This window comes from Dreissena polymorpha, chromosome 8 (assembly GCF_020536995.1).
Source record: "Dreissena polymorpha isolate Duluth1 chromosome 8, UMN_Dpol_1.0, whole genome shotgun sequence".
NCBI lineage: Eukaryota > Metazoa > Mollusca > Bivalvia > Myida > Dreissenidae > Dreissena > Dreissena polymorpha.
Window position 1 is genome coordinate 22,883,990 of NC_068362.1, and position 20,427 is coordinate 22,904,416.

Sequence of the window (20,427 nt, forward strand, 5' to 3'; positions counted from 1 at the left end):
TCCCCCATTTTTCTGAGCCTTTATTTACAAATTTTCACTGCAGTAGAAGTTAACTCCGGATTTGTTTAGAACATTCGGGTAATGCTGGCCGTGAATACGACATAAAACTTAACATGTTGACCAAAACAAAGCTCGTTGTGTTTCTATCGAGTGTCTTTGAAGTTGCAATTCTGGTGCACTGGTTTTTCGTCACACAAATCGAGAAGTCCAATCGTGATTAAATTGAAATGTATATGTTATATATTTGATTGTGATTTAATGTTAATTGTGATGTTATGAGGTCAATGTGTATATACACTTGTGTAGATTTCCGTATCGTCTAGATTTGTTTGGAGTATTACCTTTTGCGTTGTTTTGCAGTTGGTTTCATGTAATCAAAAATGTTTATAATATAACATAGGTTTCTTTCCTGTTGGTCCAGATAATTTTTATTTGTGTATATTGGATTTACTTGAATATAACTTAAATTTCCAAAGCATGCATTCAATCAAGTCAATTATATTATCTCTTTATAATATCTTGATTATCACATGTTGATGCCGTTCTAAGCTTACTTATGAATATCAATTTTATATTATATGTTACATATTGTCATAGACGTCATTCGTAAAAACAGTTCTTTAATATCCAACGATACTATTTAAAAATCACAGTACCGTTATCAATCAGGCATGTACGTTAATTTTTTGACAACTACTGATTTTCCCTCTCCAGTGAAATCTGCACCGGGTACATTTGCATCATTTCATAAAATTTACATAACTTTCATTAAAACCGATCAATGTGTCAAGCAATTATTTATTCAGTAGAAAAACCATGTAAACCGTCAATGACTGACATTTGAATTTAAAAACAGACTGCCCTTTATATGTTCATTTCCAACAAGCTTTGGAAATAATAATTGCCTACAAGAGAAATATCTAGAAAACTTGGAATATCCATGAGTAAGGTAGTAGCATAGTAATGTTCATAATCCCAGGTGCGTTTTATTTTGTTACCATCATACTCTACTTTTTAATACGACATTGGTTTGAAATTGTGAAGACGTTAGCGTAAATAAATAGTTATTGGCTTTTGTATGCCAAAAAATTATCAAAATATGCTATAATGAAATTTATTGGCATATTTGTGATCCGCCTCATTTGTAAAACATATATGCTCCAGCCGAAATGATCGCGTATGAAAATAAAGAAATAAGTACTATAATATCCAAAATGACCTTAAACATAATACGTTACTATATATTTCTATCAATTTCTAAGTCGCGAAAATTGTTATGAAAGAGAAATATGAATTTATGTACTAAATGTTGTTAATATTTATATTATGTGCATGATGAAATGCATACTCATACACGATTTCCTAGTCGGAAGTATTGGTCAGCTGCACAGAAGAATCGCTCGGCTCTCTTAATTTGAAACCAAGCTCTTTGTATCTGTTGCAAATCAGGTCGTTAAGGACTTCGACAATGGTGTCCTGAAATCGAAATTTAAATCGCGAAATGCAAGTGTGTCTGTTTGTTCAATGCATCTATTTTTGCGACTTGTCTATATCATCGAGAAATGACTTTATTTTGTGACCTAGCTTTTCACACAACTGAGCATACACGTATAAACATCTGAACACGTTTCATCCCTTTTGATTTATAAATGCAGAATCTAAACAACTAACATGGTTCTTGTAAGTTTTGACCTGGCAAACTAATTTCTGATTCAATTTGACATAATCGTATCTTGTGAAGATGAATATTCTAATCAAGCTTCATCAAATTTACATTATTAATGTATCTTGTAATGTTTCAACAAGGCGTTTTAATATTGAGTCTGTGACCTTGTTTGGACGTCACTTGATACAGATTCAAACCTTGACACTGATACTGTAAAGATCAGTATAACGAGAATCTTGAATCAATATTGAGTTACAAATATGACCTCTAGAGAGGAAGAGAAATACAATGTTATGAATTTCGACAAAAGACGACAAACACCTGTATGGACTGATCACAATATCTCGCGTAACTTTTTGCTAGGGTAAGCTAAACCTAAATTCCATGTTATGTGCTATAGCTCTTTCTAAAAAGTAAATGTCCCATGTTTAATTATTATTCCTTATGTGCTTATAGATTCTTTGATACGCTTGATTACCCAAAGTTGTATTTTGTTTTTCAAGATGATAACAAAATTTTAAAAAATACCCTTAAATCATATCCAAAACGTTAAAGAAGCCGTATTTACTCGTGAATGGCCAAAGTTAAAACACTTACATATGATTTATCAAATATCTTCAGCTGTGATGGCAACAGGCTATATCTTAATATCGGTAACCGGATATGCTTTTTTTCTTTGACCAGATGATGAAGAAAGTTGGAAAAGGTTGCTCTCGATGTTTCATCAGCCACAAGTGCAAAATAGCCATCCTCAATAAATAAGTGCCACAACAATATTCTTATCTACGGCAAAACACATTATATAAATACTAAATAGTCGCACGTTTTATTCCTACAAACTTGGAGGCATTAAGGACTACTGTTGTCTGGTGGTCTTAACGTCCGTTCGTAGGTGTCTTAGAACTTGTGTTTTAAAAATACGTCTTCAAAGGCTGGGTGGATTTGCTAAACCTTTACAGTCGAATGACTTTAATTCGGGAAAGATTGTATTGAAAGGAATAAGGTTGCATATCGTTTCGGTAATATTATAAATGTTGTCTTTTTTTCTAAACATAAAGTATAAGCGTTCAAAACTCCTTTAACTTCTGGTTTGACTTCGCTTAAACGTTTACAGCTCGGTGTTGGTGATTATAAAGAAATAAACTATAGTTGCTTATTCAAAATTTGTGTTTATTTTCTGGGGGTTTTACTACTGAATATAAAAGCCCCAAAAGTGTATGTCATCAACTCGTTTCCCATACTTGCAAGCTTTGCTCATTTTTACAGCTAAATGACCTATTGGCATATTGTCCCTTTAAGAGAGAATCTTTGGCGCAACTTCGATTTGGCTGTATTATAGCTCTTGTATAAATGGTCCCTCACATATGGAATCCAATATATAGTAGAATATATAGTAGATTGCAATGTCGCAACAATTGTCCGTGCAAGGGATAAGTATTGTTACATGTGTCGATGTGTTCTGTGAGAGATTTAAAAACAAACTTATTCAGGATGATCAAATTGTAGTTATCCGTACTTCATTCCTCATACTGAGGTATTGATGTGCATTCTTCAACGTCTGGATACAGGTAAAACAATGGATTGCCATACGCTCCATCTGAAATATAATGCAACTTATAGTTTGCACATTTGTAGTATCATGGCGTATTGGGAAACTTTTAATGACTTGCTATTTAGAGTTAGCTTTTATAGCGACGCTTTAGTAACTGTTTTGGAACCGGAATGGTCCGGGTTCAATTTATCTATAAAAACAATTGTCCAATTAGTTATTCTGTTTATAGGCTTTGCAATATAATTATTTACCAAATTATATTTATGTTACACACGGAAATCCGAAAAATACATAAGACTTGTGAATATGCATCTAAAAGAAATTCAAATGTCATGTAGAATATATCGATCACAATTACATTCTGCAATAAAATGAAACCCCATTTAAAATAGTAATATGTTAATAACGTAATTGTAGTTCACAAGTATATACAGTGAACGTGCATTAGATTACACATGATGGTGACAAATTAATTGAAAATATAACTTTTTCACATAAGTGACAATATTTATGTTTGATGCGTATTTGTATCAGTCCAAAGAACGAGCACTCGTCTGATGAAAGTGTAGTAATTTTTTGCAAATGAAACAAGTCAACTTATATAAACATACCACTTGGTTTTTCAAGGACTGGTCCGAGTTAAAGATCTTCAAAACTGAAAAAAAAACATTTATGCTTATTAAGATATTGGCACTCAGACTTTGAACTATACAGCAAAATGTATAACTACGCTTTTTACACATTTAGGATTCTCTAAAGCAAATTATGGTCAAATATGTTTATAGTACTTGTTTTTACCATATACACTTTATCTTATAACAGTTGAATAAATGACGACGGACTAATACTGATATTCAACAATTATATACTTACGTTTTGTCTAATGAACAAATTGTGTACATGTTCAGATTTGCATTCATTCATTTAAGAACGAAATTTCGAAAAAGCGTCAAGTCAATCAGAAAGACAAGTTTCGTTTGAATGACGGACCAGTCCTATAACAACACACGTATTTTCTCGAAACCGTGCTGGACGGACCTTCATGTAAGTTATCGTGATTATGAATACATTAGCATTGCATCAAATGCTGCTGAAAACGTATTTAATGTGTAATACATAAATAGACACACTCTAGCATTAGGCGAATGTTCCAGTTCTCTAAAAATATTTGTCGTCTGGAAGATCGTAATCTTTGTATGGTAGAACCCAGGATGGAGCTACTTAAACATATATTTTGTTATTAATTGTCTTTTAAGTACAGTTTTTTTTAACAGCGTTCCTTAACTTCGGATGCCACACATGTAAAATAAATCAGGGGGTCATAAGGAGGTTAATTATTATTTACTATTCATAACTTCCGCTTTCCGGTGGTTTGTATCGCACAAGTTGATTGTATTCCACGAATCCGTTATTTACTTACGTGGAATACGATGTTACAAAATCAATAAGTTCGATAAAAAAATCACCTGAAAACACAGTCATTTAATTTCCATTTATTATATACCTCCATTAGAAAAACATCAGTTTTATTTCGAATCTATACACTTAAAGATCCATAAACACTCAAAATCAACGCTTATCTCGTAAAATAATTCGTAAATAAAGTTAACCCATACAATTGACAGTGTTCCATATAGCAATAGCCAATTTAACTCTAGATGTGGTTTTGCAACACTGATACAAACGAGATACAGAATGCTTGTTTTCATGTTTTTGGGGGACAATATATTCCATTAGAATTTTCCCGCGACGACATCCGAACATTTACGAGCGAACGCAATAGAGTGGATGAAACATTGCAATCATGTAAACAAGCATGTCAACTTGACGCAGATATATATCGGCTCATTTTTTACAAAACCAAAATAATAGCCTTTTTTAAAAACAATAAAACAAACATTATTACTTAACAACCACAAGTAGAAATAAGGAAAATTGTAAACTTAAAAGCATGTAAACCAGCATGAAACGGAAATTTCATTACTGGTAAGGCATTCTGATTTATTAGTTTTAATAAAAGTTTTCAAAAGGTTGTAACTCATAAAAGGATGCAATATTATACAAATTATACAAAATTATACAAATAAATGTTGATGTGTTTATTTGCTAAAAATCTTGAACTATTTGATGTTCTTTGCTCTATATTCAGTTCTTACTTTAGAGTCAATTAATTCAAGCTGATAATTTTGAATGATAATCTTATTTTCAAATTTTAATAATATGCATTATATATCAAGAGCTAAGTGTGGTGTTATTGTAGCTCTACTCTAAAACATAAAGGTACGTTTACGCAAATGTACGATATGTCAATTTTCTAACGTTATGTCCACAGTTTCTAAAAATGAAATTAAAGCGTGAATAAGGTATTGAAATAATACTTACAACGTACACAATTTATGTGAAACCCGTCCTTTTAAGAATTAATCATTATTTTAATTTGTTAAATTGGGGAAGTTTAAAACGTTAAAACATGAAACAAATGAAACATTTGCAAAAACAACTTCATTTAAAATGGTTTGTCTTGGAAGAGTGATTTACTATTTGTTAATGTAGAAGGGATTGTTATGCAATCGAAATTCGAAACATTGCAATAAGCGCAGTAAAATAAAATCATTATGTACAGATAGGACATAAATAAAATGTTATGTTTAGATGCATCGAGAAGAGAGAAATATTAAAGTACGAGATTTGTTATTTCAGAAAACGAATCAACTTCAAAATGTGCAATAGCACAATAACACGAGACCCAACACAGAGAAGCAAACACAAAAACAAGAATAAAGTTAAAGACCATAGAACGGTCAAGCAATAGTAATGCAAAATGCAAATCGCGAAGTAGTTGATTCCCCTCCGTGTGATATGCGAGTTGGGACATAATATATGCTCCAAGAAGAAACAAAAATAGCATCAACGTTAATGAAATCTAAAACAGTATAGCATCGTCATCAATTATTGTACACTACACTGTTCATATTAAAGGGAGGCAGTATTTAGATATGCATGCGCGAACAAAATAAGAGCGATATGTTAACCATACATGAAAAAATGAAATAAAAACATTCTTAAGTTGTTATCAAAAAATACATACTTTAACATCATCATTTAAGTTTTTTGAGACAGTTTAAGAGATTCATTCCACAACCCCACAACAGATTTCCAGACAAACCTGTATACTTACATAGGCAAGGCTTGTGATATGTAACATTCTTTGCATATAATTGGTTAGAAATCTAAGAAACACGCGTTATATTTAAAGATGTAACACTATGTATGGATTACATCGTATAAATACATTACAATCTTACGTTCGTATTGGTAATAGTCACATTGACATCTTGGTTCATCACATATATTGATTAACGTTACCTTATACTTTGCAAAATAAATATCAAAGTACTGACAGTACTGGTGTGACGATGCTTTGAAGAGGATTGATATAAAAGCATCTATTTAAGTTTATCTACATCACCACAATTGTGTATGTGGGTACGAAAATTTTGGGTAGGAAAAAAGTGGGTACGAACATTTTGGTAACAAAATTATGCCAAAAAAAATTTGGGTACGAAAAAAGATTTGGTTACGAAAAAAAAAATTGGGTAGGAAAAAAAATGGGTACGAAGACAAATTTGGGTACGAGCAAAAATGTGGGTACGAAAGAAAATGGGTACGAAAAAAAATGGGTACGAAAATGTAGGGTACGAAAAAACAATTGAGGGTACGGGGAAGTAGTTCCCGTGGGGAACTTGAGCCATTCAGCGAAACTGGGAGGCGGGTTACATTCTCGATCAAATATAACAAGAAATATCTTTAAAAAGATATTCGACATGTATTTTCTGTACCACTTATCTTAAAAAAACGTTCTGTTACAGTAAAACGTTTGTGGGTTATAACATTACGTTTCAGCGTATAAATTTTAAAAAAATGACATGCTCTTTAATTACCCATGCTCTTTAATTTCACATTTATATCATACCAAACTTTATATTTCGTTGTTTCCTTTCCTAAGTTAATGATGCTATGTGTACGGACGTGATTTCACATGCCCAAGTGCATGAACATATATTTTTTCTCTTTTGATTATTGTTTTTTCTCTAATTCAATAAGCTTAAGCATGTTTGTTCGTTCAGTACGGCAATAATTTCATGATGATTCCCGAAAGTAGGTATGAGCACATAGTCGTAAGAGCACTTGAATACGTGAGTTCGCCCATGAACACATGGTAAGGTTGACTAAATCTCCGCGATATGACATAATATGTCTTTAAAACAGCAAACAATATCCAACAAACGAATGAATTATCAAACATAGTATGTGCACTGATGTGGTTCTGTAATTTCCGTTTGAAAAGCTTATTAAATATGCAAAATGATAAATCACGCATAAGAGCGAGTTTCATAGATAACATGTGGCTATTAAGCTGTTTATATACCACAGTCGCTACAACGTTTACAAATAGCAGGTTTGAAATAATTCGTTTTCTTTACACTCATGATCGCGTTGAAAGTTAATTATACACGTTTTAATTCGCAATTTATTTACTGAATCACGAGAAATGACAAATATAATACAGAAAATAGTTATTTCATTGATCTATAAACATATAATGGATTGAATATAACTGATTTAAAATTAACGCTTTCAAACTATTATTAAATCTTTTTCTCAGAATATGCTGTCCTATTTATAGCTGAGCTTCCTATACCTTTATCAATGATAATCAGCGAGGTATGCCGATTAGAAAAATCGAACTATCTCAATCGGACTGGCTCGGTCTTTTACATAGGTCGCCATTGTGAAGATTTTTTTCATGGTTCAGGAAATATGAATACAACTTTGTCTATGGCAGACACTCATTGATGGGAAGACAGACCGTCTCTATGAACTGAACAATATGTAGAGCGTGCTATCTTTAATCGGAAACATGAAATATATTCATCCTGTCTCTACATTTCTGAAAACCAAAGTATTCAAGACTTTCCTTCAATTATACTGACACTACAATTACAATACTCAATTGCCTGTAGTACTATGTGTATTTGGTGCAAGATGGAGAATATGAAAACGCGTTAACAAGAGAGTAAATACAACTGACATACCGTGTGACACCATTAAAACCAATATGGCTGGCATCCTAAACCAAAGCTTTGTTGCAAATGTTACTAATACCTACTTCACAGCTTTTTCAGCGATGTTCAATGGTAAATAAATAAGGAAAATATGTGAACATTCAGGAGCAACATGTGTATCTTTTACATGAACACTTCATGATAATGACATAATTAAGGTTTCGATTCAATCGCAAGAGAAAAATATTTCTCCATTAACCTGTGACAAATTATTTGGACAGAGCAGTGACATGATCGTGTTAGAACGAATATATCTGAAATTTCAATTAAATCGCTTCATAAATGTAAAACAAATCTCCGCAAACTTGCAAACTTGCGTATGCTGTCAAACGAATGGTCGACCGACAAAACGACTAACCGACAGAGTGAGTACAGTATATCTCTTTTATACTTCGTCAGACCAAGTTTAAATGGCATTTTATACAAGATAAAAATTTGCTCAGATGTCATTTCTGCAAACTCCATTAAAATGTGTACATTGATGCCATTGTGTTGGAATAAGCTGATTGTTGTTGTTTCATATTGGCTTATGATTAAAGGAATTCAGATAAATAATGTCAGTGTAAATGATGACCAAAATCCACAAGTGCGTATCTTAAAATGTATTTATTTATAGTTCTCTGTAATGTGTCAAGTACCCATGCGCATATCTACTTAATGTATCTATCTTATGGTACAATATTTTTTAAGGACTGAATTTGGAGGATAAGTTTCGTATGTTTATAGTTTATGCACAGTATTTTGAATTCCGCAAAACAAACCCAAATTAAACGCTAGTGAATCATTTTTGACAAATAAAACTGGCTCGTCATATCTTGCGAAAAACACGTAATAAATCGTAGTAAGGATTGAATATTAGGTGGAATAATACGGAAATGTCTGGCCATATAATCAGTCTTACAGCGTAAGACCTTTAGAATCTTGGCGTATCCTTTCAAAATGGATTTCTCTACTGCTGCACCCTGGGAAAATGCAAGTATGAACTTCTTCGAGTGAAAGAATCTAATATTCACGACCTACAAGAACGTTCTACCGAAAACAAATAAATTACAATATTCAGGCATTTTAAATATAAAGTAAGTGAGTATGTAAGAACAAAAAGGCAAAATTCGCTTTCAGTAACGCAATAAGAGGTTTAAAGTAAGTGTGAACGCTGTTTGTAATATATTGACTGAGTAAGGCAATATATATAGAATGCAATATTATAGGATTTACTCGCGTTTTTCGCATGAGTGGAATAAACACTTTAAGGTAACCACAAGAAGATGGCGGAAGAAGGGCGTTGATTATGCGTTGATCAGAAATTGAAATTGAAGTAACGAGTATATAAATGGAAGACATATAAATATGATTTCAATCTGAATACTGATTAATTAATTATTTTCAATTAACAATAATTAATTCTTGAACAAACAATATCGTCTATACCACTTAGTGTATTATATATTTTTCTAACCATTAAATCAATTTATCAACGGTAAATTGTCGGAAAATGTTTCGGTTTAGCCCATTAACTGCAATGACGATATTGCTTTGCAAATACATGTCATGACTGAGGGAGTTGAAACGCAGACTAACGTGCTTTAATATATAAAGATGCAAGAGAAAAGAGAATTCTACAAAATAAATATAAAGGAGAATAGTTATTTTCGCTATAGTCATTAACGCATATTATCAATTGAGTTTTTGTGTTGTTTTTTTCCTCTTTCAATAATATTAACAATTCGAACATATCTACTTATTCATTCTGCTAGTCTTTTTTTTCGACCAGCAGAGAAGTGACGCGTGTATTCAAAAACTAGAAAAAACACTTTCTAACTCATGTACATCTACAACACTTCCAATATTGACACGAAAATGTTAACATAAACACGGAATCATGATAACGATTTTGCAGCATTTGTAATATATTAATAATACCCGAACACTCAAATGAGCCTCGCACTGTCAAAAAGCCAGCCTCTTATGCATGACATGTGCGTAAAGTATCGTCCCAGATCCCAGATTAGAGTATGCAGTCTGCATATGAATTAAACAAGGTTTTCCCGGAGCGCGGCTCAAATGGTTAATAACTGTAAAGACCTCAGCGTCCCTCAACCGTTTATACTTATGTTTTTATGATGTCCCTTGGTGACCACTTGTAGTATTGCGTCTGTCTTATGAATATTTACCGAGAAACAGGCATAGGTAAGCTGCACTTAATATAACGTCCGTTTGTTTTACTTGAGAGATTGTGTTCTGTTTCTAATCGGATTTCAGAGGTTTGACGTCAGCTGTTCAGAAACAAAACGCTATATTTTCGAACGAAGATAATCGGTGAATTAACGTGTTTTATCATTAGAATTATAGTACTTCGTATCGAGCGATATGTCAGTGTTCGTTTGCTATAATAATCTAAGTTAATATAAGTTAACACGAATCTAGCAGTGTATGAAACAAATCCTTTAGTTAAATAATGGTGGCTAAAGTATTATATAATATATATTTATAAATATATATTAATGTAAATCGAGTTTGGGGGTACACACTATTACAAACAGTGAAGAACCATAGCGCAAAATATTGTTCAATTGCAATTTTATTTCAGTTTTATCAATCTAGTTGTTTGCGTTACATTAAAATAGCATTAGCACATCTATTCCTTCTGCTGCAAACGTCCACAGATGCACTTGAAATACAGCGCACTCGGGCTTAAGTCAATTACCAAGCGTCTGTGACACTGACAGCTTCAAAAAGAGTATTGTCGTAGTATGAATGCCATAGCTTTCATGTTGCTTACTGATGCCTGGAATCCGCTAAGATAGGTTAGGTTAATGTCGGTAATGGATGAACCACATTATTATAGCGTATTATGAATTATATCTTTTAAATTTAATTTACATTTCCAATGGATAGTATTTGATCAATATCAACGAGTAATGTTACGAGTATTTATGATTGGATTTGTCATACACCCGTTAACTTAGCATTATTGCCATAGAAGCAACGGTTGCCAAATATGTTCAAAATAAAACATAACATAAGTTTTGTTTATTGGACATTAGATAGATTCGAATTACATTTTCGTTTTGGCAAAATACTAATTACATTTGGTATCTTGGTGTCGTATAGTTTAGTATGTTACGGCTGGTTGTGCTTATAAAGATACTCGGCAAGCGTTCTCGAACATTCACATTATATACAAGATTTAATTTTGAAGATTTCTTTTTTTAATCGAATTAATTTTTATCGTTGTTTTAGAAAACAATATTTTCACGAATATTCCAAAATGAAACCACTCCAATAACTACGACTGAAATAAATAATCGATCATACATCAACATCTGCACATGTTACGTTTATTTTTATCTTTCGTTAGATAAATAAATAAAAAGTCAGCACATGCTAATCAGGGAGAATTTCCGCCTAAACTGGACTTTGGCTTAGAGTAGACTTCCTACAAACGGAAGATTCCATAAAAGCAGAACGAGTCTTACCTGATTAGCCTGTGAGTATTGCACATGCTTATACAGGATGACACTTTACGCTCTTGAATTAAACCACTTTTTTTGCAGAGCGGCTGAAATATATTTAATTAGAAACCATAGACTTTTGTTGTAATTTACAAATGGTATGTCTTAGGTTAAACTATATATTACTCCGTTGTTCGTTAAACGTGGTGTATTTTTGAATGCTATGCAGATTTAAAGTGTTACGAATTTTAAATATTGTATAATCATCTAAATATTCAATTTTATTTCTAGAAACACTCTTGGAAATTAGCGGGATTATTCCTAGTCTGTAATGTTTGCATTTATTATATATCAGTTAAAAACGACAAATTTGTTTTAAAACAAATTTGAGAGAGATTTCGTATATGTGGTAAAAAACGTATCTGTGGTAAAAAAACAACATGTATTCCTTTTCCAAAATATCCCCGTTTTATAGAATAGTTTAATTGTCTTAGACATGATGATAATGTCACATTTTGTACTTATAGTGGATGATTTTGAAATATGGGTACGTTTACAAGCATTTGTTTTAATGAACATGTTTACCACACATCATTATGTTCAATTTCAGAATGGTTGTAATTTATTATAGAATCTTGTGTGTTGCCCCTTTTTATATAAGGTACCGATTGTGTTTGGCTTCATTTCTTATAATGATTTTTGGTTTGAAGCACACTGCTTTTGCTAATGGTCTACATGTCTGTAATTAAATCCATGTTTTTTAATCTAATGTAATAAGGCCTATGCTTATCATTTAATGTCTTCTACATATTAAAAAACAGGTTTGTAAAGATTTAAACATACAGATAAGAAACTTTCTAAATTTTCACAATTATCGTAGAATTTATATCTTGAATATGTCGTATTTTAAATAAAAACTATTTTTTAAATTGTTTCTTGCTTCGCTGTGCGATTTGAAAATAACTCCATTTCGGACTCATTATTAAAAAAAGTTCAGAATAATAAAAACTAGTTCTTATTATTTTTAACCACCATTTATATTTATTTATTTTTAATATCACACTGTAGATGTGATAACACGTATTTTAATCATATTGTTTAAAGTCATGCACAATAATATGTTTTCTTTTATACCTAATGATAAAATATGACATTTTTGCAGTGAAATAACAGCAGTGAACATAAACAAATTGTTATTTTCACCGAATCCAACACATTTTATTTTTATTTTATGGTTTTTGTCACCGTTTTTTTACATTGTAAAAGAGTTTAACTGGAGAATTTCGCTGAAATAATGCGGAGGATGATACAAACACTAATGACGTCCTTTTGTGTATTGAAGTGTATTGAGGCACGCCCCTCGGAAAGGGTAACTTTTCAGCGAAAGGGAAACAGCTGTTAATTATTTTCTTAAAAAAGGGGCTTACAAGAAACAGAAAATGTGTTCATTTCAGTGTATGATCGTTTGTTATATAACTCGTGATCATATAAAAATAAAAGTCTCACTCGTGGCTGCGCCACTCGTGAAAATATATTGTCTATGATCACGAGTGAAATAACAAACGATCTTACACTAACATGAACAAATATCCCCTATATTCAGTATATAAAAAATGCATTTACTTTTTCTCAATGAAAGTTTCAGCCGGCTATTTTCTAAAAATATTTATATAATAGTGTGTTTAAAGTATCGTATGGTGATTGCAAAATACGAGCAATAAACTGTTTTTCAATAATATCAATATAAGCACTTCAATAAACAAGACTATCAATAAAACTGATGGATGCTCCCCGATAATGCGCTTTGTCAATCTACGTGTAAATAACCACCTAAAAATCTTGTATTATCCTCGGTGACCTTGACCTTGACCCCAGTAACCTCAAACCTCATCAAAAGGTAGAGGCCCATGCAAGGTACCTACATGCCTAATATGAAAGAGATCGATAAAGTATTGAAGGTGCTATGAGAAACTGTTACAAAAGCGTGACGGAAAATATATTAATAGCCTCGGTGACATTGAGCCCACTGACCTCAAACCTCATCAAAAGGTAGAGGCCCATGCAAGGTACCTACAAGGCAAACATGTGAGAGATCGGGAAAGTATTGAAGGTGCTATGAGAAATTGTAAGAAAAGCGTGACGAAAAATCTATTATTAGCCTCGGTGACCTTGAGCTCAGTGACCTCAAACCTCATTAAAAGGTAGAGGTCCATGGAAGGTACCTACTTTCCAAATATGAAAGAGATCGGTAAAGTAACAAAAGCATGACGGAAAATCTATTATTAGCCTCGGTGACCTTGACCTAAGCCCCAGTGACCTCAAACCTCATCAAAAGGTAGAGGTCTATGAAAGGTACCTACATGCAAAATATGAAAGAGATCGGTAAAGTATTGAAGGTGCTATGAAAAACTGTAACAAAAGTGTAACGAAAAAATTAATTATGAGCCTCGGTGACCTTGACCTTGACCCAAGTGACCTCAAACCTCATCAAAAGGTAGAGGTCTTTGCAAGGTACCTACATGCCAAACATAAAAGAGATCGGTAAAGTATTGAAGGTGCTATTCATTCATCACTTTTCATAAAGAATAAATGATAAATATTACCGCCTTATATGACATTAAACAGATCGGTATTAGGTGATAAGGTCTGAAAAGTTCTGGTAGCTTTCTCCTTCTTGCAAGCGTCTTCATATGCACGTTTTTAACGGATTTCAACTACGTAGAACGCTCAACTGAGAACGCAATAAAATGACGTGTTTCTCCAAATGTCGATCATATTTAATTAATCGTCATATGTTTTCGCGTATTATCTTTCTTTACAAAGATGAGGTTGGTAAAGATGTTTGGTCAACCGATTAAGTTGTGTTTGTTAGTATATAAAGTGTTTGTAAACTTGAAGTATTATCTATGTATTAAAAATCGATAATTTGAACGCGTGGTTTTATTACAAGGTTCCTTTATATATTAGCCCAATCAATTTATTGGCATATATTCAAATATATGAACGGTTGCATTCAAATTATACATAATTATAATCCTAATTAAAACGGATGTCGTCATAAATAAATAAATGAATAAATTAAGCAACAATAAAATGAATTTCATTTTTATGTGCATAAATTGTCTTTAGAAATTACGCATTACAGTAATTGACCTAAAATGCATTTATTCAAATATTAAAGTCATATTTTAAGTATTTGTAACTATAAACTGAGGTAAGGAATAATTTAAAGCCATATGCAAAGTATGGCACGGCACAACTTTACTAAGAAATCTTATTCAATATTATTATTATGTTACCTATAGTTATGCATTTATAACTGATTTATACATAACTCTAGCATGTTATTGTAAAGATAATTATTTTGCCTTTTCACATGCGTCTTGTAAAAATAAATGTGTATGTTTCCTTTTGTTTTCTCTGAATTATAATGTTTAGATTGTTTGTATCATGCCTTTTGCACAGTATCGTTAACAACATCACGTATTACTTCATTAAATGTTCATACTCGTCATTTTGTACGATTAAAAAGACACACAACATAAATGAAAATTCAAAGCAAAATTAAACAATTTTGGTTGAACTTCGTCATGATTCTTGCAAGAAATAAATATGCAAGAAAAAATGAATGGCAGATTTCAAAAACAATCTTAACATTAAATGTTCATTTAACATGAACAACACGCCCAACGATTCAAAATTTAGAACACTGATTTAAGAAAATAAACATATTGGAGGAACAAAAATAACCGGATACAACGTGAAATAAACATAAACTGAAAAAACTGATAAGAATAAACAGAAGCAATGATTTTTTCCCTGAAAATGAAACCGGAAAACGCAAGTTAAATATTAATTAAATTGATGTCCTGATTACCTAACAGAAATATCAAAAGCATTCAAACAGAAAAACATGAACACAATAAATCAAACTAAGATAACAAGATAAATAGCTAATATATAATATAATACATTATCTATTATTGTACTTTAAGAAATTGTCATCTGATAATGTTTTTTATTTCAAAAACATGTTTATATGTTATTGATTAAAATTACGTGTGCTCCTACTTTATTTTTTATGAAACTGTCATATATTCAGTCAAAGATTTATACGAAAATGAGATTGTGGACCAATGCGTGACAACTCACTGATTATAGCGTGTTTGTATTTATTTGCACGAAATACCACCCTATAGTACCACTATGAAATCTAATACCACCCTATAGTACCACTATGAAATCTAATTGAAGAGACACTTGCATTACTTCATATTGGGGAAAATTTCCACAGATGGTCCTGTTAAAAGACATTTAAGAGCGTATGCAATGGGCACGGAATGTGATGTTATGTTTCCCACTATCAAGCACACACGAAGATCACAAATCTGCAGAGTTCTTATGTTTTTGAAGACGTTGAATTCATGTTGCATAAAATCCGATACGTCATCTGCTTTAAAGATGCGACCGAAACTTGTAAGTATTCGACTGACACCTTTTCACTCATGTGACATAAATAAACTCGATAGTCCCCTGCTGGCGTCCTGAACTTACCATGGTGAAACTTCAGTCAACTGAAAAAAACGTAATCAAATCTGGCATGGGTGAGTCACAGAGAATTGTTATGAATTGTTTTGAATAAGCGTGTAAATGACATATTATCTTGTATCAATCGAACAGCTTGTTGACGGTCTACATGGTACATTATGTAACTTGAACATGATTTTCATGCAGAGCGAATGTTCGGAATACATCATGAACACATCCGAAATTGTTTGATATGTGCCAACCATAAACTCACGAACAGGGCAAACTCATTTTCATGCCATGTATGATGCTGGTAAATTTAGCTAAGAAATATTTAAACAGGTAGTTATAATTACGGTAAATATTTATGCCGAACAAATGAGCGATTTCCTCGATTCTGATTTGATTAAAATGGACCAATTAGAAAAGTTTTGAAATGGAGATTAATGTACATGTGAATATTTTATCGGGACATCGATACATCTTCATTTAATTTGCTAGTTGTGTAAATTAGGGACGTTGTTCAATTGGACAACAACAGAATCTACGTTATTGAAATGCAGAATGATAAAGCATAGCTCATTTTTAATTGTTTTTACCAATCGCATGCACACTCGAAGGATTTCTAGACAAGGATTTTCAACATATATGCACTGTAGAAATATTTTTTAATGAAACCTTGAATAACAAATATCATTCAGGATTACTGCACGCAGCAAAACACATTTTTTGACGTTCGATGTGTCCGCAAATGATTTTTGATAGATATTTCAAACATAATTTTAAAAATGAGTGATAAACATCGCATTCTGTTTAACAAATGACTAGTAAAATGTTAATGATGATTTTATGCATGATTTGTTTCGATTTTTGCGAAATGCACCAAGTCCGCGAATTTTTACTTTAGGCATACATTTTAATGTATACCTACATGTATTACTTACTTTGAGGTAATTACATGTTTCACGTTCAATTTATTACAACATCAAGTATGCGAGCGCGTCACTTGATTAAGTTAAGAACCGTTAGCCGTAAACACCGTGTTTCTTAGGACATACGCCGTTGGAGATTATGAAGCTTAATTTACCTCATTGTCGTAGATCTGCAGTAGGTCTATTTTCAATATCATGTAGATTATATAGATTTCTCGTTATGGAGTTCTTCGGGTTGACTAAGAAATTATCAGAAATGTTTTAAAGGGGCCTTTTCTCAGATTTTGGCATTTTTTAACATATTCATTAAATGCTTTATATTGATAATTGTAAACATTGGATCGTAAATGCTCCAGTAAAAAATCAAGAATAAAATTAAAAAAAGGAAAAGAACAATGCCCGGAGCAGGTTTTGAACCAGTGACCCCTGGAGTCCTGCCAGAGTCCTGAAGTAAAAACGCTTTAGCCTACTGAGCTATTCCGCCGAGTACAAATACTGTATGTATTTTATACGTTATATAAGGAATCTTCGTAGTTTCACAAAATTTAACGACAAAAACAGAACTCTCCAAATTATTCAATCGTTTCGCGTTGCAACGCTTTATAATTTTTAGGTTTTAAAATCGTCAAAAGATGCATATAATGGCTATATTAGACCATGGTAAATGTTCATTATTACTGTTTCCTCACAAATATCATAACTAAAACGAAAATTTGCGAATCTGAAACAACTTTTTTCAATTTTGTCAATTTACCAAAGCGTGAAAAGATCCCTTTAATCATTAAAGCCACACACTTTGAAATGAAAGTTAATTTAAGTATAAATAAGAAACATATTTTATATATGCCAATTAGAATATATCTGGTGTTTACAAGGTAGAAATACGTCTTTTTTGCGCTTTAACACTTACAAATAATCGCGTTTGTTGAAATGGACGTATACGTCTAGAAATCCTACTTTCGGTTTTAAAAGCGGTACAGTTTGAATAATAATAAATTACTTGCTAATTAGGCTAAATATTTAATTTAATCTATCCTAATTCGAAAATATCTGGTGGTTAAAAGGTAGAAATCCGTCTTTTTTGCACTTTAAAACTTAAAAATAATCGCGTTTGTCGAAATGGACGTATGCGTAAAGAAATCCTACTTTCGGTTTTAAAATTTAAAAAATAATAATTAATTGCTAACTAGGCTATAGATTTAATTTGATTTATGCCAATTAGAATATATCTGGTGGTTACAAGGTAGAAATCCGTCTTTTTGCGCTTTAAAACTTAAAAATAATCGCGTTTGTCGAAATGGACGTATACCTATATCAATCCTACTTTCGTTTTTAAAATTTAAAAAATAATAAATTACTTACTAACTAGGCTATATATTTACTGACAATTGTGCACACTTTCAAATTGCATCTATATGTATTGGTGAACATGTTTTTTATTTCAAGGTGTGTGGCTTTAAATTCGTGACAGTCCAAATATTGAATTATATAAAAGGTATATAATCATCATATGCATTTTAATTAAGTTTGGTCGTTTTTTTTAAGATAGATTGTTAAATGCTTGTAACTTGAAATCGAATGACAATTTCAGACATACTATTTTCTCGAAAGAGATCAATTTGTCCTCTGTCATATGGTGTCTTTTCTGAAGCAATGTTGTTTTTTTTTCACCATTTGCCGAGAGGTTGTAAGCTTCTTTTTTAATTACTAATACGCTAGTTGCAATAATCCAACTCCCAGCTATTGACCCTCCGGGTCCTGGGGGTTGCAACTGGTTTCTCGATTTACCATAGCAATTTTACCGCCTCGATTCCGGGCGCTGATTTATTGGTTAAATTAGCAACATAAACTATTTTCTGGCATGAATTAACACAAATAGATCGTCAATATATCTGTAATGAGCAAATTAAGTTAACTTACATGATATGGTGTGCTCGCAGAAGAAAGATTTTAATCAAAGTTTCAAACACGTCAACCGTAAATGTATATGTCAAATTGTTTGCATATGGAACAGTTTTTATTTACTAAAAGACAAATTAAAGGAACGCACGCGGTGTGTTTACAACAACATGTACCAATAAACGGTTTACCTATGCTTTTCTCCGAACATACAATTTATGTTTTTAAGAAAGGTTATTTTCAAATATTAAATATTTGTTTTAAATGGACAGAAATTTTATATATAATTTGTTCAAATTTTAATTAATACTTATGTTAATTGTATGTGTTATAGATTATAGATTTTATTTACATCATTTCCAGAAGGCCAATGGCCCATGTGGACACATTTTAGTACAAACAATATAATATTTACAGTAATAAACATATGCACATAATTAATTCAAGCACATGAAATTATAATAATTTCATAAGTAGTGTCAATAAGTATTTTACAGCAAGAAATACATATTAACCGTAATAATAATGTTTAAGAGGAGTACTCATACTTATCAATACATATTGCATTAATGTTATCGTTCAAGTACTCTACATAACAAAACCTAAAGAGAGTAAAACAAGAACTCACTCAAAATTCTGAGTGTACAGCCAAGTCACATAGTCGGCAGCATACATAGATAGATGACAAACATGAAATACATTTAATTTAAGATGTATGTGAATAGCGGTCAGACAACATACATTTGGAAGAAACAAAAGGAACGATGACCCTTAGATCTGCCGTAAGGGAATTATAATACAACATCTACAGCAGCAACATGTATTAGCTCTAAAGCATACAATTGCTTTTAGCCATATACAAAATAGAAAATAACAAAAGTGTAATGCATGGATTATAAGAATAATGATTTCCCCAGGCGATTTTAGCCCAGCGGGCTAAAATGCGTGCACTTGAAATTCTCACAAGCGCTTGCTGTCTGCATTCGGCCAATGTTCAATCAAAACATGCACGCTCTTTTCAGCGGTGTATGCAATAGGGGCTTAGATAACACGTATGAACGATTTGCGGGTCGTTCATGGGGATCAATTATGGTGTTTGTCCCCTAATAATGGCCGATAATGATCTATTATTACCGGTATATGTGGAGTAAGAGCAATTAAAGATATGCTCATTTTTTTTAAAATTAGTTTAAACCTATTTATTGTAGCTCAATTGCATCGAAAGCCGTATGCTTATATAAACGCTCTCGAGTCCGTTTCCTGGGACTAGAAC

The 20,427-nt window shown here is 32.0% G+C and overlaps 1 pseudogene; it reads right to left on the bottom strand.

The window, feature by feature from the left end:
- The window catches only part of LOC127840378 (N-acetylgalactosamine kinase-like), a 117,121-nt pseudogene that overhangs the window by 64,534 nt on the left and 32,160 nt on the right, over positions 1-20,427 (bottom strand).